Below are 23,021 nucleotides of genomic sequence, written 5' to 3'. Positions count from 1 at the left end.
CCCCAGGGCTCGGACCTCGGGCCTCTTCGTCCGACTACACTCTCCCCACTTGGTGAGCCTCAAAGCCATCAATTCATCAATGACCACTCAGTGTACTGCTCTGGACCAGACCTCCCCTGAAACTGCAGGCTCACAGGTACAATTGCCTCTTCGACTCCTTCACTTGGATGTCTCCTTAGACATCAGCCCGCAGACTGAATTCCCAATACCTCCTCCTCCACCCTAAGCCTTCCGCAAGGACCCTCCATCTAGTTCATAGTAACTCCGGTGTCCAGTTGCTCACGCATATCCGTGGCAGCTGTCTTGATTTCTCCTCCTCCCGTCACACGCCCCACCGAACCCATCCGCAAGTCTCACGGGCGCCACCTGCAGAGCGCATCCAGAATCCCACCTCCCCCGCTCCCACCCCCGCCCAAGCTGTCATCCTCTGTACCCCAGACCGCTGCATTCATATTTCCTGTGTCCACTGCTGTTCCCACAATTGAATCTCAGCGGGGCAGCTGGAAGGAAAGCATGAGGTAGGTCGTGTCCCTCCTTCCTGCTTTTCTGTTCAAAACCCTTTGAAGGCTCATGTCACAGAGCAAAGTCCTTACAGGAGCTTTGGGTACCAGCAGGAACCCACCTCTGACTTCTCTTCTCTTTGCTCAAGCCATTTCTCCTGCTATGAACATCCCTGCCCAGACTAAGGCTCCTTCTGCCCACCAGTCTGTGGCCAGATTTCTCGGCCGAATGATGAATGCGGGATTCTGGGATGCTCAGAAAGCCCCAAGCTAGGTCCCACGTCGGCATCAGGGACGCCCTGGGATTACAGGGATCAGAGCAGACCCGGGGCATCCCCTGCCCAAGGCCTGATCAGGCTCCCAAGTTGGCAAGTAATTAACTTGCTTAATGAAGGCGTGCTTCCCTACCCGGGATGCTCTGGGGAGCTGAGTGACATCCGCCGCAGATAGGGTCTCGTGCACTGTTGTTACAGCACATCAGGGTGTGGTGGGAGAAAACTAATTAGGAAGGGGGTTTCAGAAGCGCAGCCCCTTGAAGCAGAAGCCTGGGCGTGCTGCTGGCCTGGGAGAAGGGCTGGGGCGCTGGGTGCTGGTGGGGTCTGGGGAGCTCCGTCTCCCTGTGATGCCCACCCCATGTGGGTGTGGTAATGGAGGGGAAAGAGCTGGCAGTGCCCCCCCAGGCATTTCTCATCCACCCCATTACGTGCTGTTCCCAGAATTGTGGCGGCAGCCCCTGTTCCTCCTGAGCCACAGGCATGAGGGGGAAAGGCTCCCAAGCTTGCTGGCGCCCGTCCCTGGACCAGAAGGGCCTGGTCCCATGGTCTGTGTAAGGCAGAGCCAGCCCCCAAGACTTGGGGCCTTTGTCCCCACTCGTCCCTTGGGACAGAGCCCCCTCTGCTCTGTCTCACTCCTTACCCCTCTGCAGAAGCCTTGACCACTGCCTTACTCTGTCGCCGTCACCTCCTGCCGCCCCTCCGTTGGTGCTCTATACTGTGGGGCTGTCTCTTCTGCCTGCCTGCCTCAAGGCACTAACAGTTACTCAGCAAACACTGAGTGCCTACTGTGTACCTGGAGGCTGCAGATGGCAAAGAGAAAGACAGTCCCTGCCCCTGGGGAGCCTCCATCCCTGTGGTCCTGGATGCTGCAACAGCATCGGTATCAGCTGGGCAAAGCAGGGCACTGGAGGAGGAGGAGATGAGAGGAGTTGTTAGGACATGGAGTTACATAGTGAGAGCTGGGGGGAAGCCCAGAATCACTTACTCTGAAAGGAAGGGTGTAGCTGGAGGCTGCTGCACCGAGGCAAGACATTTGCTGCTGGGAGATGATGCAGCCGTGCTCCGAGTCCATTCTGGAGGGGACTGGGAGGTCTTCGGAGCCTGGCTCCCTGGGCTGTACCATCTGGAGCTGTGAAAAGGGAGGCCTCAGAGAGATTCCATGTACAGCAACTCATTCTCCCTCCCTCAGAAAGCAGGTGAGAATGTTCACTTAGGTAGGGGGCTCCTCCACTGTGTGGGACTCTGGGCTAAGACTGGGAAGGTAAGGGGCCAGATTTTGATTGGGGACGCTCCGAATCTATGGATCAATTTGGAGGCAGTTGACATCTTTACAATATTGATTCTTCCCATCTGAACATACTGTATCTCTCCACTTATTTGATCTGCCATTTCTCAATAATATTGTATGGTTTTCTGAGCAGTCTTATATCCCTTTACTTTTGAAAAAAAATTAATTGAGACATATTTTACACACCAAAAAATGTACTATTTTAAAGTGTAAAATTCAGAGTTTTTTTAGTATATTCACAAGCTCGTGCAACCATCACCACTATCTAAGTCTGGAACATTTTCATCACCCCCAAAAGAAACCCATCCCCATTAGCTGTCCCTCCCCATTCTCCCCTCTCCCCAGCCCCGAAACCACTCATCTACTTTATGTCTCTGTGGATTTGCCTATCCTGGACATCTCAAGTAAAAGAAATCATACAACATGGGACCTATTTACGTCTGGCTTCTTTCACTTGGTGCAGTGTTTTTTTGAGTTCATTCATGTCATGGCATGTGCCAGTAGTCTGTTCCTTTTTATTATCAAATACTATTCCATTGTATGGATGGACCACACTTTGTTTATCTGTTCATCCACTGAAAGACACATAGCTTGTTTTTATTTTTTGGCTATTATGAATAGTGCTGCTATAAACATCTGTGTACAGGTTTTTACGTGGACATATGCTTTCGTTTGTTTTGGAGTGGAATTGATGCGTCACATGCTAACTCTATATTTAAGGTTCTGAGGTCACTGTTTTCCAAAGTGGCCACACCACTGTATATTCCCACCAGCAGTGTATGAGGACTCCAAATGCTCCATGTCCTTGCCAACAGTTGTTTGTTGTTATCTGCTGTCTTGTCCTCTAAAGTAGTTGAATGGATAAATGATGATCACTTTGAAAGCGAGTCCCTTTAAAACCGAGTTCTTCTACTGAGTTTATGATTACCCTCTCTATCAACACATTATTACCTTTCTTGTCCCAAAATTCTTACCCTCAAGATTGAGGAGTATCAAAGAAAAGGGGGGATTGAAACCATATACAAGCCCCTGTGTCCCTGTCCTTTGAAGTAAAAGATGTAGAAACAAAGAATACAGTAGCTGTTGGGCTGGGAAACTGGTAACAATTTAGACTATAAATCAGCCACATAGCAGAGTCATGGAACTCCCAGTTCCCTGAAAGATATAGATAAAGGTCTGACACACATTCCTAAGTTGTTTTTATAGGAAGCAGATCCTGCACTAGATGAAAACTACTGACTGCAAGCACGTAGGCCCCAAATGGGTTGAAACCAGAAGATTGGTGATGCTTGAAACTTCACCTGGATCTAGCCAATCTGAGAATTTAGCACAAGCTGATCACATACCCTGCAGCTCCCTCCGTCATACTGCCTTTAAAACCCCTTCTCTGAAAGCCTTTGGGGAGTTCAGGTCTTTTGAGCATAAGCTGCCCGTTCTCCTTGCTTGGCACCTGCAAGAAACGCTGTACTTTCCTTTACCATCACCCAGGGTCAGTAGATGGACTTTGTTGCATGTCAGGCGAGCAGACCCAAATCCAGGTTCAGTAACAATTTCACAGATGAGGAGACTGAGGTCAGAGAGGGGAGGCAACTCACCCACAGATGCACAGTGAGTGATGGCAGAGCTGGGATCAGATCCCGGGTCCATCTAATTCAAATACCGCGCTCTGTCCTCACAAAAAACATTCCAATAACCAGGGTCAGGGGTGTGGATCCCGCGCAGCATTATGAGACTTTGAGTCTCCCCGTGGGAGTCAGGGGTCCTGGAGGAGGAAGGAGGTGGAGAAATCAAAGGGTCTCTCTGCCGAGCCTAGTTCAGGGTCCCAGGCTCAGCTCTTCCTGGACTCCAGGTGGGAGGCCATGAGCACAATAGTGGATGGAGCACAGACTGGGAGTCGGGCAGGACTGAGTGTGAATTGCAGCTTTGACCTTGACCTTAGGCAAGTTACTTAACTTGTCCCAGCCAGTTTCCTCATCTATAAGGTGGTAGTAATAATACAGACCTTGTAGGGATTTTGTGCAAAGTGAAGGAGATGGTGCATATAGAGGGCTCAGGCTGGTGTAAACCCTCAGTGAGGGACAGCTGTGATGATTATTATAATCACTGCAGGGTCCCCACATGCCATTGTACTTGCATGGTCTGTCCTCCACCCACCCCAACCCAAATGCAGGACTTCCTGGGCTGGGGTCCCTCAGGCCCAAGGCTGCCCTTGACCCAGCACCAGCAGTAGCCAGTATTGTTTTCTCTGACTGACAGATCCTCATACCCTTGGGGAGCTTCATCCCAGCCAGATGTGGGGACATGCTATCTGACTTGCTCCCATGTCCCAGCAAGTCCTCAGGGCCCATGGCCTTCAGGGTCCTTCAGAGGGACCGAGAAGCCTGACTCATAAGGCACAAGGTACTTGCATTGGCCTTTGCTGGGAAATATAAGTCATCTAGTTTACCTTCACTTAATTGAGCTATGAGCCCACAATCTGCCAAGAGAGAAATAAACACGGGGCATCAAAGGAACACAGATGCTCTTCAAGTTGGTACTGGGAACAGATGTGCAATTCCTGGCCGTTCCAAGCTGTCATCCGCAGAAGTGAGGGTCAGCTGTAGGTGTGTTTTGCATATTGAGAAGGAATAAGGGCGGGACACACCCATGGGATGTGCCCATGAGATACACCCACGGGAACCTTTTAAATGGCTGGGGGAAAAGGTCAGGAAAGAGAATAACCCTATTGCCAAGAGCAAGGACCTGATTTCTGGTTAAATCATGACTCCTTGCTGCTGTGTCTGCAGGCATGTCTGAGGCTAGACACAGGCTGGCCACCTGGTGCCTCCCCCCTGCTCTGTCAGGGAGCCCCCCAAATAAATGGCCCCCCCATCCCCAGCAGATGACTGCAGACACCCGCCTTCCCTCCTAGCCAGCAGCTGGGGGGGCCCGTGATCACATGAGACTTCTGGCCGGAGAGAGGGGAGGAGCGCAGGGGGGACACTGCTGAGAAGGTATTAAAACACAGCTTTCAGAGGCACCATCTGTAACAATGGCCTGGATAAAAGCCCTGGCCCTGGCGTCTGATGCCAGCCTGCCTCTCCAGGGGGCAGGTTGGAACTGTTTAGAGGCGCATAGGAGCCTTGTAGGAGCGGCAATTCCATGGTAGAAGGGCTCTGGCCACCACCAGGGGAAGCTGCGATGCAGGTTGGGTGCTACTGTGTTATGGGTTCAATTGTGTCTCCCCCTCCTCCATTCACATGTTGAAGTCCTAAAGCCCCCTACCTCGGAATGTGACCTTACTTAGAGATAGGGTCTTTACAGAGTTAAAGTAAGGTAGGCTCTAATCCAATATGATTGGTGTCCTCATAAACAGGGGGAAATATGGACACACACACACACACACACACACACACACATACACGCACACAGAGAATAGCATGTGAAAATTAGTCACCATAAGCCGGAACTTCAGAAGGTAAGAGAAAGGCCTGGAACAGATCCTTCCCTCACAGCCCTAAGAAACCAACCTTGCCGACACCTTGAATTTGGACTTTTGGCCTCCAGGACTGTGAGACAATACATTTCTGTTGTTTAAGCCCCCAGTCTATGGTATGGCAATATACTCAGAGTATTGTCACACATTATGGCTGGGAGGGTTAACGGCGTCAGGACTCCTCGGGGAGAGGATGGTGGAAGCTTCACATCTGGACACCTCCCAGACTTGGCAAAAGCCAAAGCCTTCCTTTGGCTGGTTCTGACGTGTACCCTTCTGCTCTAATAAAACTGTAATTGCAAGCACAGTGCTTTCCTGAGTCCTGAGAGGTGTTCTAGTGAATTATCGAACCTGAGAGAGTTTGGGGGAATCCTCTGAACTTGAAGTTGGGGGTCTCAACCTTGAGTTCGGCTAACTCCAGCTACAGCCCAACACCACCAGGGGGCAGTGGGGGGGGCAGACTGGGGCGGAAGAGCCCCCTCGCAGAACAGATCAGTGTTCACGCCCCAAATAAAGGGAGCACCCGACAAATCTCATGACTACTTTATCCAGTTGAAGAAAGCTGTATTCTACCACAGCAGAAGGCAACAAGAGTCCCATGGTGAGAATGTTTTCCGCATCACCAGCACCTTTCCCTGTACCTCTTTTTTTTTTTTAATTAATTTATTTATTTTTGGCTGTGTTGGGTCTTCGTTGCTGCACGTGGGCTTTCCCTAGTTGCAGCGTGCGGAGGCTACTCTTCGTTTCAGTGCGCGGGCTTCTCATTGCAGTGGCTTCTCTTGCTGTGGAGCACAGGCTCTAGGCACGCGGGCTTCAGTAGTTTTGGCACTAGGGCTCAGTAGTTGTGGCTCGCGGGCTCTAGAGTGCAGACTCAGTAGTTGTGGAGCACGGGCTTAGTTGCTCCGCGGCATGTGGGACCTTCCCGGACCAGGGCTCGAACCTGTGTCCCCTGCATTGGCAGGTGGATTCTTAACCACTGCGCCACCAGGGAAGCCCCACAAAATGTAATTTTAACCCTGAAGATGCCCTCATGATAGATTAAGTCACCACATAGCAAAGACCAATTGGAATGAATGACGATCTATGCCTGCAGATCATCATTAAGGAATTGGTTTTCTTTGGCGGTGGGCAGGGAGTGGGGAATGTCCCCTTTTCTCTTTCCTGCATGGCCTGGACTCTGGACAGAGAAACACGGACAATTCCTTTTTAACGCATCCAAGCCCCCTTCGGCTCCCATAATTCTGTGGTCATTCAAATAGCATAGAACACTAATCACACCCCAAAATCTCCACCTTGGAAAATTAATTTCTCTCATTGTTTGAAAATTTTTTCTGAGTGTTTCCTGATCGATTTAGAGCCAGCTCAAGTCCTTGGTTGGTTTCTTTCATGTCCATTCATCTGATGGATTCTTCTGAGAATTCCACTTTGAAAATGTAATTGACCGTATACAAAACAAAGGCCACTGCCGGGGGAGAGTGTGTATACACCATATCTGATGAGCTAATTTTTTTTTATAGTTTTTTTTTAACAGCTTTATTGGAGTATAATTGCTTTACAATGGTGTGTTAATTTCTGCTTTATAACAAAGTGAATCAGCTATACATATACATATGTCCCCATATCTCCTCCCTCTTGCGTCTCCCTCCCACCCTCCCTATCCCACCCCTCTAGATGGTCACAAAGCCCCGAGCTGATCTCCCTGTGCTATGCGGCTGCTTCCCACCAGCTATCTCTTTTACATTTGGTAGCATATATATGTGATGAGCTAATTTTACCTCATTTTAATTACAACACTGGATGGCATTATAAATTTGTGTTCAATTAGGCTCAAGCCATCAGCTACTGAACACATTATAAATTTTGTTAAATCAGCTCCACTGATGGTATAAGCAGCTGTGTCATATCAAGCAAAGATACTGACTGTCATCAGGTTAACTTAATCCCCCCAATCCCCATTCAAACTTGTAGGCGTAGCCGTAAAGTTGGTTAAATAAAGAAATAACAACCTTATAATGAACATGAGTGTGGACATAAAATCAAAGCATAGCACAAGGCCCCGGGTTCAATCCCTGGCACCTCCACAAAAAAAAAAAAAAAATCAAAGCATAAAGAGTATAGCAAAATTCACAGAAGAGCTGTAATGCTTGCAGCCAGCAATGCTATAAGCTATAGGAATAGAGATTTCATTCAGGCAAAAATCAGTCCCCCTGGAAGAAAAGAGGAGGAACGGAAAGGTTCAGATTGCATCTCTGCCAATCGGACCCACCTGGCTGCGGCAGGTACTTTGAGTGAGGTGTCCCAGTTGGTTCAGTATTCTAGCTAGAAAGGAAAAGGGGGTGAAGAAGTGGGGTGGGCGGCGTGAGAGTTCACCAACCTCCTGCTCTCCTCTCCTTCCCCACCCTCAGAGGCTGAACCTAGGCTAGCTGTGTGATCAGATCTGGCCAATGATATAAAAGAAGTGGTGTGTGTCCCTTCCAAGTTGAGGCACTGAGGAGATGGCCAGTCTGTCTTCTTTCCTGTCTCAGGGACCGACAGGCCTCCATCAGCCTGGATCCCCGAGTGACTGTGTGGAGGCCAGCCCCTCCCCTGGCCCTGCCTACCTAGACCTACACCATGAGCAGGAAGGAAATCTGCACTGAGTCACGGAGACGCTCATGTTATTTTGTTAATGCACAAAGCCTTTCCTATCCTGACAAATGCAAGAATTTTAAAATAATGGAAATATGGTAAAACTCAGAGCACCGAGTTGGACCATCAGTGTGGTGTGTCTCTGCTGAGAGAGTTTTAAGGAAGGCACTGCAGTCCCTTGGGGGGCTTGGGGTAATTATTGTGACCCTTTATGGTTAATGTACACATCTGTGTCTCAAATCTGTCCCTTGACACCTGTGCTGCCCTGGGCCGTAGTTTTGACCTGAACTTCTTACGTCCTGTGTTTGTAAATAGAGCCTAAATTTCATTCATTCATTCATCCATTCATCCATTCCTATATTCTGAACAGCAGAACGCGTTAGGGACTGTGCCAGGAGCTGAAGTGGGAGTAATAATAATGATGGTAAGAATAAGAGTTAACAGTTATTGAGAGCTCGCCGGGGGGCGAGTAATGTACCAAATGTTTCACGTGCGTCGTGAGCTTTAATTCTCACCCCACTGCACGCGGCAGGTTCCAGCCTCACCCCCATTTTACAACAGAAGGAACTGGAGCCTAAAGGCGAAAGAAGGTGCCACCCCAGAAAGTGACAGCCAGGACTTGAGCTGGTCCAGGTCCCTCCCGCCAGCCCCTCTCCTGAAATACCCTCTGTTCTTTTTGCTTCTCAGCTGAAGCCCTTCAAAGTCTCAATGCTGCTCTTAGGATAGTGACCTTCACCCTTGCCTGCTGCAGGGCCCCCTGCTTCTGCCATCCCCTCCGTCCCTCTGTCTCACCTGTGTGACACTTGTGTCCACCTGAGGAGTCTTCCCTCCATCTGGATCCAACTCCAAGGCTGCATCTTCTGTGAAGCCCCTGAGCCTCTACTGCCTGACCCCCATTCTCTCCTCCCGACCACATAGGTGCCTGGTCCCACCCACTCGATGTCCATCTGTCCTTCAAGCAACATCATCATGATTTACTCCTGGTCTGTCACCCCACGGGACCAGGGTCCCTCATCCTTGTCTCTCTGGCCCAGCGTGGCACACAGTGGGGTTCAATGCCTGTTCGGTTATATCCAAACCCACCTATGGGAGGCAGGATATCCTGGCAGATATGGGATGGCAGTCAGCTCCCCATGGGGCAGCCACAACCTCGGCAATGACAGCCCCTGTACATCCCTAATCACAGGTCCGGCAGCTCCCTGGAGGCCCTTCCTCCATTAACAGAGCGCGATGGCCCCTACAGCCAATTAGGTGCCATTTAATCCTAAAAACCAGCCGTTAGCACTCATGGTCCTTAGTGGTTAAAGAGGACACAGCTGAGGGAAAAGTCGAAAGGCCACTTCTTTCCATCTGAACTCAGCCGGGTTCCTGGATCCCCACAGCCCTGTTTGTCTAAACAGGCCCACCCAGGAGATGACGGCTGTCATTCAAAGGGTTCCCCAGGGGCTGAGGGGAGGCCCAGATTCCAGAACTGGAGACCAAGCAGGTACACCCTCCGCCATCTTCCCTCCTTCCATCTCCACCACCTCCACCACCAAGACAGTGGGGAATTCCCAGGGGTCACGAAGCTGGAACGTTCTTCCCAGAGGTGACCATCTCTCCCGGGGGGAGCTGCTCTCTCCATCCTGCTGTGCACTTGAAGCCTAGACTCAAGGCAGGGCCCGGGCATCAGTATTATCTTAAAGCTCCCAGGTAAGTGCAGCGTGCAGCCAGGTTGGGAGCAACTCTGCTAGGGGTGCTGGGGGGAAGACTTCCAGGCAGGAAGCAGAGGGAGGCTGGGCTGACCCTTTGGAAGAGGGTCCTGCTGCCTTCTCCCCGCCTCCACAGCATCCGCCATCAGTGATGCTGCTGTCAGAGGAAGCCAACCGTGCACCCCGACGTTACAGCAGGTGTCAGAAGACGCACTGTGCTGCTGGAGGCAGCTCTGTGGGACGTCTGTTGATCCCAGGGTGTACCAGCCGGTCGCAGGCTGACTGAGCCTGCTCCTCTTCCTTGTCGTGGCTTCCTGAACGTCAACTCCATCCTCCCTCTTCCGGCCTCACTGTGACGTAGAGGAAAGGGCCCGGGCTTGGAGTAAGAACACCTGGCTTTTGATCCTTAACGACCAGGCCTGTGATCCCGGGAAATGTAAGGAACCTCAATAACCTCATCTGTAAAATGGGCATAAGATCGCCCTTGCCAGGCTCAGGCAGGACTCCAATGTGGTTGTGCTGGTGACACGCTGATAAACGGCATAGAACACGTCTGTCACTTTCCTGTTCACTTGGCAAACATTTGCATAGCAACTACTGGGGACCAGGCAGGGAGGGAGCTGGCTGCTGGGTGTTGAGAACCACCAGCGATTGTCAGAGAGTCAGTCCATTGATTGGACACGCGGTGAGGTCACAGGGTCCTCCCTCTCCAAGTCAAATGATCGTGGGTCAGTTGGGGAAGACATTCCAGAGACAGACCGGAAAGGTGGGAATTAAACCTCATGGACAACTTCAAAAGGGGCTGAGCGGAGGGGGTTCTCTGGATTTTAAAATTAAATGGATCTGGCTTTTAGCTATGACCACTTCCTCCTCTCCCCCCTCTCCTCCTTTTTCAGCCTCTTTCTTCTTCTTTTTTCAGTACTGAGACCATTTTAATGTTATCAGCTTTATTTCCTATTCACCGTTCTTCTCCCAACAATAAAACCCTCCTTGGTGTCTCCGTTTACAAGGATATCTGGAGTTATTTGCATTCTGACAGCTGAAATCAAATATTTTAAGACCGGTCATGAGGAAAGCAGTAAATCTATGACTGGGCTGCAGCCCAAACAAATAATAAAAAAGATCTCACATCAAAGTAATAACAGTAATACCGGCAGCTCATTAGAGTTCAAGATTCACAATCGTGATGGACAAGTATTTTAATAAAAAGGGAAAGGGTAATGAGAAACCAGAATGCTTGTTTTTTTTCCTTTTATTCAGTCTCTTCTCTTTTTTGGAGGGGGGAGGGCTCATCATTGTGATTTTAGATGATTAGTTCTTGGGGTGGGAGAGCTCTGAGGACTTCTGGTTTTGATTAATAAACACAGTCAGAGGTACAAGGAAAAGAAACGCCATAGTGAGGAAATCACTGGGTGAGTCGGAGTTGTGTCAAAAGACTCCTTCTGTTTCCTTACTAACACCCCACCTTGTTTTGGGCCAAATTATCCTCTGATAGTCTATGATTAGGCAGGGTCTCACCCTGGTGACTCTCTTTGTGCTGGGGTCTCCTGAGCAGGTACGGATTCAGGTAATGTATTAGTTACCCATGGCTGCATAACAAATTATCTCCAAATTTAGCAGCTGAAAAAAGAAATATTTATCACCTCACACAATTTCTGTGGGTCAGGAATTGGAGCGCAGCTTAGCTGGGTGAGTCTGGTTCTGGGGTCTCTTGTGAGGTTCAGTTAAGACGTCTTCAAGTCTGAAGGCTTGACTGGGGCTGGAGGATCTGCTCTCCAGGGGAATGATTCATGTGGCAGGTAAATGAAGTGTTGGCTATGGGTGGAGGCTTCAGTTCCTCACCATGTGGACTTCCCCACAGGGCAGCTTGAGTGTCCTCACAGCATGGTGGCTGGTTTCCCCCAGAGTGAGTGATTTAAGAGAGAACATGGTGGAAGCCATGACACCTTTTATGATCTAGTGTCTGAAGTCACTGTGTCATTTCCACAATATCCTATTGGCTGCACAGTTCAGCTCTATTCAGTGTTTGAGGTGACCATACCAGGATGTGAATATCAGGAGGTGAGGACTGTTAGGACCATCTTGGACACTGGCCACCACAGACACATCTTCCCCAAGCTACCTCTGAACAAGAAAGGAAATGCTTTGAAGAGCATCACGTCAAGCCACAGAAAGGCCAGTTCCTAAACTTTCAGGGAGTTTTTTTTTTTTTTTACCAAGAAGGAAAGGAGAAAGTCACGGGCAAATAGACTGTATCTTGCCTGCTTTTGCATGTCCATTGGCCGTGGCTGTCTGGAGCAATGAGACGAGAAGAACACTGAGCCCCAATCTGGGCTCAGCAGCAGAGCATGGCAATTGATTGGTGATGTCTGCCTCGGGCACAGGACTGGGAACTGGTAACACAGATGTGCCTTCATTACTCTTACTTACCAAGGCCAGACTCTGCAGGGAACACAGGAGCAGTCAGACACGATAACAAGCCACAAGCACTGGGTTGATCACGATGCAAGACAGAGTCACAAGACCTTTCCACCACACAGGTGTGGAGATGACCCTCCCCTGATATTCTGGTCCCTGAAGGTCCCAGATTCACAATCTCATGGAGTATAGAACCAGAAACGTCCCCAGAAGCCATAAAGTCAAGTGTATTTCAAACAGTTTTTGGTTTAGATTCCCTTTTTCTCTCCCTCCCTCCCTCTCCCACTGAGGCCCATGACCACAACATACAAAACAGGTAAAAGTGGGATTGTTTGGGTGGAAGTGAAGGTGGGCACTTTGGAGCCCCCTGGATCACCACAGGGGCCTCTGAAGTGCCTGTGCTAGAGTTCCATGGGGCACAGTTTGAAAACCACTGATTTTTCCCACTTCTCCCATTTTACAGATGAATAAACTGAGTCCAAGAGCGTGAAAGGGATTCTCAAGAACACCCTGGGTAGGGGGCTACTGCCTTGGTTTGCAGCGTTGGGTCTCCAGATGGTCGTTGCTCAGATGCAGGTGTTCCTGAGGTGGGGAGGAGATTTGGGCATCCTGGTGTGGTCGGTCCTGCGACTGGCTGACTCTCCTCTGCAGCAGTGGGACTTGAGGACAGCGGGGGCTGTCACGAGGACCGGCGCCTCCCGGGCCGGGAGCAAAGGCGCCTCTCCTTTCCTGCCTCCACTCTCAACATCCTCTGCGCACGCCTGTGCGCACGTGCACGTATGTCAATTATACCAAACCCGTAGAACAGACGGCCTCCGGGATTCTTAAAGCCTGATGAGACAGTGTTCAAAGTGTGTCATTACCTTTTGCTTCATCGCCGAGTTAAAGTAGCGGGAGTGGGGGTGGTGATGTTGGTTCTGCACAGCTTCCGCCGAGGGCTAATGTAGTTGTGATTTGTGGCGAACATTTACGGTTTAATAAAGTGACTTTCCAGTGGCCGTGTGGATCACAACTCAAGTGAGGAGTCTCCCTGGGGAAGCGTCTGGTGGCGACGACTGTTAAAATAAAACATGTCGATGAGCCATCTTGTCAGGCTCCTTCAGTGTGACTCAACCTCCCCCAGCCAGACGGTAAGAAAAGAGTGAGAAAAGTCAGGGGTGGGGAGGCGGATGCCCAGAGAGGGACTCCTGTCTGGGAGCTTCTCAGTGGGGCGGGAGAACAGGGCACACGGCGCCCTCCCCGTGACTCAGGGAACCACCCCACGTGGCGCCTCCTTAGACCACAGAAGCGATACCACTGTCATGACCACGCTGTTTGCAGAGCATGTGGAAATGACTTTGTTGCACTTTCTTGTGGGTTCCAGGAGTCCACAGGAGCCCCGAATGCTGTAGCATTTGGGCTATAGGCTCAATTTCAACGAATGGGGACCCACAACTCTTTGGAAATAAGAAATTTCTGGTTGCACATTGTTATGGACTGAACTGTCCCTCTCTCCTATTCATATGTTGAAGTTCTAGCCCCTAGGACCTCAGAATATGACTGTATTTGGAAATAGGTCCTTTAAAGAGGTAATTAAGTTAGAATGAGGTCATTAGGGTAGGCCCTAATCCGATAGGACTGGGGTCCTTATAAGAAGAGAAGATTAGGACACAGACACACACAGAGGGACAATGACATGAGGACATAGGGAGAAGACAGCCATCGACAAGCCAAGGAGAGAGACCTCAGGGGAGACCAACCCTGCAGACACCTTGATCTCAGACTTCCAGCCTCCAGAACTGGGAGAAAACCAAATTCTGTTGTTTAAGCCACGTGGTGTTCTGTTATGACAGCTGGAGCTGAGTAACACGCCAATGACCAATGGAGAGATTTAAAGCAGTCTGTTTGTTCTTAAGGATTAACGCTACTGCTTGTGAGAGGATGCCGAGGATGATCTGGACAGAATTCTCTCCCGAGGTTAATGTTAGCAAGGACTTTTAAAGTAAGTTTTCCAGGCCCTTGGGGACTCCTAAGGGTTGTTGCTGAGAAAAGGCTCTTTGCTGAGAGCTGCTGTCTTCCTCACTCAGGACAGGGGGCTGGAGCAGTGTTAATATGTCTTCAAATTCATTCATTCATTTCTTCATTTCTTCATCCAGCAATCACTAATTTAGCACCTAGTGCTCTAGCCTTCTAGAGTTGACTCTGGCCGGCAGAGGGGTCCCTTTTTCTCAAAATGTGGCCTTTTTTTTCTTTTCATTTTTAGGTCACATTATTTTATTTAGGTCCCTGGATAATCCATCTTTTTCTTTTTTGGCCGCACCGGGTGGCTTGCAGGATCTTAGTTCCCCGACCAGGGATTGAACCCTGACCCCCACAGTGAAAGCGCTGAGTCCTAACCACTGACCACCAGGGAATTCCCGTGGGTGTTCCGGAACAGTCTGTACGGTACATCTGCACGTTGTGTATATGCACATGAAAGGGAAATGAGGAATTTAAACAATCGGCAGATTTTTTTTTATTTTAGTTGATTTACAATGTCGTGTTAATGACTGCTGTACAGCAAAGTGATTCGGCTACACATATATATACATTTTTTAAAAATATTCTTATCCATTACGGTTTATCATAGGGTATTGGATATAATTCTCTGTGCTATACGGTAGGACCTTGTCGCTTATCCATTCTATAAATAAAAGCTTACATCTGCTCACCCCGACCTCCCGCTCCATCCCTCCCCCAAGCCCCTCAAAATGTGGCCTTAAAACCTCCTGTTAAAAATTCAGACTGTGGGGCGCACCCAGCCCTGCCGAGTCAGAACCTCTGGGGGCGAGGCCTGGGAATCTGCCTTTTGAACACACTTTCTGTGGATTTTGGTGCAGATGAGCGTTTGAGAGCTTGTGTCGCGTGGTATCCCTCAGGCTGGCCTTTGTGGCCTCTGCTCGGACACGGCCAGTGAAGGGCTTGCCACCTCCCGAGGGTCCTGTCTCATACATGCTCTCCATCTTGGAGGTGAAACCTGCATTCTGCAGCTTCTACCCTGGGGTCCGGCTGCGCCTTCCAGGCCCCCTTTTCCCTACCCCCTCCCGGTATTTGAGGGCACACGTGCGAGCTGCAGAGGCGGGACGAGAAGGGAAAAGCAGGGCGAGAGGAGGGAGAAGGTTCTAAACAGCAAGTACCAGAGGACAACTGATGTTTCCATTCCCAGGGAAGGGAGTGATGGGGAACCAGCGAGATGTGAGACGATGTTTTAAAACCTTCACCTTTGTGCTTTTCCTTTCTGGAAGCTGGGAGCCTTCATACAGCCTGAGGAGAATTTGAATTGTTGAGGCTGGATTTCCGAGAGAAGTTCGGCCTCAGCTTCCTGAACAGGCTCGTGAAGGATACAGAGGAAACAATCCCGGTGAGAGCCGTAGATTCATGAGAGCCAGGCCTGGTGGGCCAGGGAAGGCTCTAGAAGAGTGCCATCCAATAGAAATAGAATATGGGCCGCATTAGAGAAAAATATATATCTAAAGTATAGGATACATATATGATAGATCTAAAGGAGATCATCTCCCCATGCAATCAGTATAAAGAATCGTGACGGAGATGTTTATTTTTCTTGTAAGTCTTTGGAATTGGGTGTGTATTTTACACTCACAGCACATCTCAGTTTGGATGGGCCACTTTTCAGGTGTTCAGTGGACACACGTGGCCGATGGCTGCCATGTTTGACGGCAGAGTCCTTGATAATCAAATGGGGAAGCCATCAGGGCATGGAGTATCAGCCATGATGTGTGAACAGAGCGAGCTGAGAGGGTAACTTACCACCCTCCCCGGTCCCGCGCACAGGAAGGCCTGCGGGGGCGGGGTGAGGGTCTGACCGCAGAGGAGGGCCAGGACTAGGGTCGGGTGAGTGAGGCACTCACCTCACATGCCCAATTTAAGGGGAGCCTCAAACTCAGCAATCATGACAAATAATATGTTAATGTAATAATTTTTAAAAATTAAAAGTGATGAAAAAATATTCACAATGAACAAGACAGCAAAATTGTAAAGACAGGATCAGACCCTGCCTGTGCATTCACTGCCCTCACTCACCTCCCCTTCATCCCAGCCCCATAAGATCCATGGCACCAATGTCTCATTCCTTCCTTCCCTTTCAGGCCTGTGGTTTGGGTGGGATGGCCCACAAGCCTGGCTCTGGGGTTAAGCTCGTGACTGGGCCTTTCCAATGAAAGGCATCATTTGTATTAATTACCTATTGCTGCATAAAAAGTGACATCAAACTTAGTGGCTTAAAAGAACAAAGAAACACCCATTATGTCATGGTTTCTGTGGCTCAGGAACTCGGGAGCAGCTTAGCTGGGTGGTTCTCGCTCCAAATCTTGTGTGAGGCTGCAGTCAGGTGGTCGGCCAGCCTGCTGTCACCTGAAGGTTTGACGGGGCTGGGAGAGCCACCTCCAAGAGGGTTCACGCATGTGGCTGGCACCTTGGTGTTGGCTGTTGGTGGGAGGTCTCAGTCCTTCTCAACAACGGCCTCTCCACAGGGCTGCTTGAGTGTCCTTATGACACAGCGGCTGGCTTTGCCCAGAGTTGGTGATCTAAGATGAGCAAGGCAGAGCTACAACGTTCTTTATAGCTTAGCCTCAGAAGTCATGTTCCATCATTTCCACAAATCCTCTTGTTTACACAGATCAGCCCTATTCGTCGAGAGATGGGCTGACATCGTAAGAACACCAAGAGGCAACAGAGATTGGGCACCATCTTGGAGGCTGGCTACCACCCCGTCTCAGTTTCGGGAGCATGTCTGTGGCCCATGGTGGATCCAGAACTTTCTCTGAAATCCCTGGGAAGCAGGTGGTCTTCTTCACTGCAAGGCGGTAACTAGATCGAAGGCCTGCACAGCATTGACCCTAGAGGGCTTTCTCAGGCCTTCTCATGCCTTATGTCTATACCTAACATATTTTTTGATTGATTATAAAAAATAATACATATTCTTTATAAAGATATTTTAAGATTATTCCCAATCTTGACACTTAGAGGAAATCTTTGCTAACATCTTGACGTGTTTCTTCTTTTCTTTCTCCTGGTCTCTGTCTGTCCATGTCTGTCTGCCTTTTTCTCACTTCCCATCCACCCTCCCTCACCCCCATCATCCTTTTTATAGCAAGACATTTAGGCTGATCTCGTTACTGCACATCTTCTGTGGCATAAAACTAAAAATAAAAGCTAATGAGTCATGGTATCTCCAGGCCCTGGTTCCCCAAGAACCTGGATGATGGGGGGCTTGGAGCAGCCTCAGTGACGGCTCCTGAAGAGTCATCTGGACCCTGGTCTACCTGCTTCCCCTGGGGTCTTTAGCCTCTGTTGGGGTCAGTGTTACAGCCCAGAGGCCCCACCCATTATTATGCCTTCGGCCAGCTTCGTGTGGGGAAGGGGCAGCTGTGAACACTGTGAGTCCCAGGGCCTGGGGGAGGCCGGTCTCTTAGGGGGCGGGGCTCATGTTCACCCTTCTGCACTGGGTTCTAAGGCTTGGTCTCTTCCCTGGGGTCAGCTACAATGGGGGCACTCATGGACCAAACTCCCGTCGCCTCTGGTGGCAGCTGGATTGACCGACCCTTCTGACCCTGCACCTAGCCACCCTTGTGACTCTGCTCTCTGGGTTCCAGCCTCTGGTAGCCACGTGGCCTAGTGGCCCTCCACCCTCTGACTGCAGCAAAGCTGGGTGCCCACCATTCTGCCAACAACCTTCTCGCCCTGCTGGAGTAGGAACAAGCAAACGGAGGGGTCTGTCTGGCCGACCTGGGGCTCCTGGTCTGGCCGGCTGCCCCCCTGATGCCAGCCTCAGCCCAGCCTCCCTCTCCCTCCTCCACCTTTGGTGCCCAGGCCCACTCCCCTTCAGGCCCCACCAGCTCGTGTCCATTTCTCCGTCATGGCCTCCCCCTCCCCCATCACTCCTGCCCCTCCCGCCCTCTTCCAGAAGCCCCGGTCACTACCTGCTATGGTCATTTCTCCTCCACACCTGAATTTACACTAATGAGGTGACCCAGGTGGGGCCCTAGGTAACTACAGGATGGGGCTGGTCACCAGAAAGAGCAAACATTGGATCAGAGGGTGGGAACTTTCAGCCTCACCACCAGCCCCAATCTCTGGGAGAGGAAGGGGGCTGGAGATTGAGTTATAAACATGCAAACAAGATTTTGTGAGTTTCCAGTTTGGTGAATACGTTGACTTCCTGGGAGGTTGCTGCACTAGAAGACATGGGTGCCCCACGCCCCTCCCCCATACCTGGCCCCGTGCATCTCTTCCATTGGCAGTTCCCGAGTTGTATCTTTTATAATAAACCAGTAAACATAGGGACTTCCCTGGTGGTCCAGCCGTTAACGCTCCACACTCCCAATGCAGGGGGCCTGGGTTCGATCCCTGGCCAGGGAACTAGACCCCGCACGCTGCAACTGAAGGTCCCGCATGCTGCAACTAAAGATCCTGTGTACTGCAACTGAGACCCGGTGCAGCCAAATAAATTAATTAATTAATAAAAAAATAATAATCAATAAATAACTAAACCAGTAAGCATAAATAAAGTATTCTCCTGAGTTCTGTGAGCTGTTCTAGTGAATTATCGAACCCGAGGAGGAGGTGTGGAAACTTCTGGACTTATAACTGTTTGGCCAAAAGTATAGGTGGTTCCTGGACCTTGCCAGGGGCTGTCTTGTGGGGCTGAGCCCTTAACCTGGTGGGATACCCAGTTCGTGGGTGGAGAGCCGGAGAATTGGTTGGTGCTGGAGAAGACATCATATTTTTGGTGTCAGGAAGAAAAAAGGCATTAGAAAGCCCTAGCTAACAAACACATTTGGAAATGGATTGGAGAGAGATTTGGGGGCTTCTGATGTGCAGTGATGGGCCCCACTCCCAGCCCGTGCACATTTACACCCTCCTGGTTCTTCCTAGAAGGGGCCAGGGCCATTGGCGCTGACAAAGGTGCCATCATAGTGTGTGAGCAACGGAGCTGGAGACCCTGATGCTTCGCTTGGGAAATTTATTGAATCAATTGAGCCGGCAGCTCTGCCATGCAGGAGGCCAAGTGCTACCCTCCTTCTTTTGTTGTTGAGATTCTGACGCTAACTCTGCTAAATGTGTCTCATGCTGCACATATTTGGAAACTAACTTTTTATGTTGCTCATTTAGAGAAGAACAAGGGCTTCCTTCGAACAGAGGTAATTATTAAGTCACAGCCAATACCTCAAATTTGCAAGAAAGCAGAAGCTGAGCTGTTAATTTGAATCTGGTCCAGCGGAGCCCTTGGTAACCTCTCCCTCCGTTCCGCCATGAGACCGTGCTCCTGCACAAATGGGGTCCGTTTTTCCCCCAAGTAACTCTTGGCTCTGTCAAAATAATAATATACCCCCCCCAACATCTCAGCATGAGTTCTGGCCAAGAAAAGCAAAGAAATTTCTGCTCTCAAATTCTTCCCCTGAGCTAAGTAGGCCAGCATTCATCAAAAAGTACACAGAATTCATTTCCTTAAAAAAAAAATTGGTTTGCCTTCCTTCTTGTTCATTCAAAGAAAGAGCTTGTTTACCAAAGGAGAAAGAAAAGGAGAGAATGAGGGATAAATGAGGAGAAAGGAAGGAAAGAGAAGGAAGGAGAGAGGGGGATGGGGGGAAGTGGTTGGATGCTGATTAAGGCTCAGAGCAGGAGCTCAGACAGCAAACAGGTCTGGATGGAGGGGAGGGGTGGGGGTGAGGGAGAAAGGAGCCAGAGACCCCTGGGACCAGCCACGTGTCCTATGACATCACAGAGTCTCATTTCCTCGTGTATAAAATATGAGTTATCAGATCTACCTCAAGGGTACAGGGCTTAAATAGGAAAGAAATAAGAGATGTGTATAGTTAAGATTATCATACTAAGTGAAGTAAATCAGACCGAGAAGGACAAATATATGACATAGTTTATATGTGGCATCTAAAAAAATGGTACAAATGAACTTCTTTACAAAACAGAAATAGACTCACAGATATAGAAAACAAGCCTATGGTTACCAGAGGGGAAAGGCGGGGAGGGATAAATTAGGAGTTTGGGATTAAAATATACACACTATTACATATACAATAGATAACCAACAAGGTCCCACTGTATAGTACAGGGAACTATATTCAATATCTTGTAATAACCTATAATGGAAAAGCATCTTAAAAAGAATACATTTGTGAATATATGTATACATATAACCGAATCACTTTACTGTACACTTGAAACTAACACAACATTGCAAATCAACAATACTTAAATTAAAATTTAAAAAATTTTTAAATTAAAAAAAAAGAAATGTCTGTAGCAAGAAAACAAAAAACTCAGTTAAAAATGGGCAAAAGATTTGAACAGACGCTTCACCAAAGTAAGTACACAGATGGCCAATAAACACACGCATAGATGCTCAACATCATCTGTCACCAGGGAAATGCAAATTAAACCACATGGAGTTACTATTCCACACCTATTAGCATGGCTACAATTTTAAAAAGAGAGAGAGACACAGCGAGAGAGAGAGAGACAGAGAGAGAGAGAGACGAGACAGAGAGAGACAGAGACAAAGAGAGACAGAAGCAACCAAATGCTGATGAATCTGTGGAGCAACTGGAACGTTCATTCATTATTGGTGCAAAATGGTACTGCCACTTTGGAAGACATTCCTGGAAGTTTCTTAAAGAGTTAAAGCCGGGCTTTCCTACCCTCAGCTCTGTTGACATTTGGGCCTGATGTTTCTCTGCTTGGGGCCTGTAGTGTACACTGTACGATGTTTAGCATCACTCCCCTCCCGTTCCCCATGTGTGACAACCAAAGATGACCCGAGCATCCCTGAATGTCCCCTGAGAGTCAAGATCACCCACAGTTGAGAACCACTAAGTTAAATGTACTTAGCATCTCACCCAGCCATCCCATCCTGGACATTTTTCCAAGAGAAACGAAGACTCAGTCCTCTGATCTCCATAGCAGCTCTAGTCATCACTGCAAAAACTGGAAACAACCCCAAGGTCCCTCAGCTGAGGAACAGATAAACAATCTGTGGGACATACATAAAATCGCATATGTATTCTGCTGAGTGAAAGAAGACAGACCCAAAAGGCAACATATTGTACGATTCCATTTATGTGACAATCTGGAAAAGGAAAAGCTCTAGGGATGGAGAACACATCCATGGTTGACAGGATGGGGAAGGCAGAGGGGTCGATTCTGAAGGGATGAGAGGGAAGTTTTTAGTATGATGGAAATATACTATATCTTGATGGTAGCAGTTACACACTGTAGGTGTTTGTCCAAACTCACAGAAATAAGCAAGATAGGAATGTACAAGAAGAAAAGTGAGTTTTATTGTATGTAAATTATGCCTCAATAAATCAGGTCTCAAAAAAAAAAAGAGAGAAAGAAAATAAAGGAGAGAAGGAAGAAAGGGGGATGGGGAGGGAGAGAGACAGAGATTGAAAATCATATTACCCTGGGCCCAGGTGGCAAACACGTAAATAATTGAAGCTTTTAAAATCATCACTTTTAAAAACAGACAGCCAAGAAGACAGGGACCGTTGGGTAAACCTAGTGACCTGACAAAGCCCAGAATTAGACTCTGGTTTAGGGTGGAGAGCTGGGAGGCACCCACCTGGGGGAGGTCCAAGAGTCAGGAACACTGAGGGATGAGCCCCCCTACAACCCAAAAGTTTCCTGACATCATGCATCAAGGAGGCACAGCTCTAGAAGGTGAGTGTCAGAGTCTGGGGAACCCTTGGATGTCTGAGTCTCCCAATCCCCACATATTCAGGTGGGAAAATATGGGGATCTTTGTCCAGAAAAAACAGTGTGAAGGGCCACAGCCAAAAGGCCCACCAGATCCTGAACCTCCTTTCCTCCTGCCACATCTAGGGCTTGGATTTCCTTTCCAGAGGGGAGGGTGGGGTCATTTATCTGCATGCATCCCCTTCCCCATGGTGAGGCCCCTGAGGACAGGAGACCCATGGTCCTCACCCCTGTGTCACCTGGTGCTTGGTACAAGGTGGGGGTCGCAGAGGAGGTGGAATCCAACGAGTGCTGCATTCTCCACCGACTTGATGAATAAAGAAATGAACACATGAATAAGTTAGTCGATACACGAAATGGGTTTCAGCTCTACTGATGACAATCTCCAAGTAGCTCTCTTAGAATCATCTCGAAAACTCGGGCCAGCTGATGGTTGGCACCACAGAGGCAAAGCCTGCCTGGCCTCCCACCTTCAGTCATTAGCTTGGGCATCACATAGTCACAGCCATCGTGGGCTTCAAGGCTCAGCCATCTGCCACCATTCAGCATCACAGTGTCCCCTTCCAAAATCCGAGGAAGTGCACTGGGCAGGCCCTGGCGACAGAGCAGAGAGAGGTCCAGGCGAGGCAGCCCTTCTTCTATCCAAATGCTCACGTGGTTGGTGTTTGAAGGCAAAATTCAGGGAGCCCCTGCACACTTGTCTTAACTGGGGCACACGGGGGCTTTAAGGGAATCAATTTCCCAGACTGTTTTCAGCAAAGGAAAGCAGCTGGAATCAAGACTTCCCTTATCAGCCACGCCTTCCAAAGACTCCTTTTCTCCATGTCATAGGATAAAGAAACGTCTCTCTGCCTCTACTTGGAAACCTACTCAGTGCAGAGGGAAAAACAGGTGCAAATCAGGGCGTTTCCAACACTGAGCTTTCAGTCCAATTTTAAAAAGGCCAATGGAAGTGTTTTTGATGATGGATCATTACGTTCATTTCGGCACACGACT

This window comes from Neophocaena asiaeorientalis, unplaced genomic scaffold (genome assembly GCF_003031525.2).
Source record: "Neophocaena asiaeorientalis asiaeorientalis breed wild unplaced genomic scaffold, Neophocaena_asiaeorientalis_V1.1 scaffold461, whole genome shotgun sequence".
NCBI classification, from domain to species: domain Eukaryota; kingdom Metazoa; phylum Chordata; class Mammalia; order Artiodactyla; family Phocoenidae; genus Neophocaena; species Neophocaena asiaeorientalis.
The sequence above is the reverse complement of the archived record's forward strand: the minus strand, read 5'-3'. Positions refer to the sequence as shown.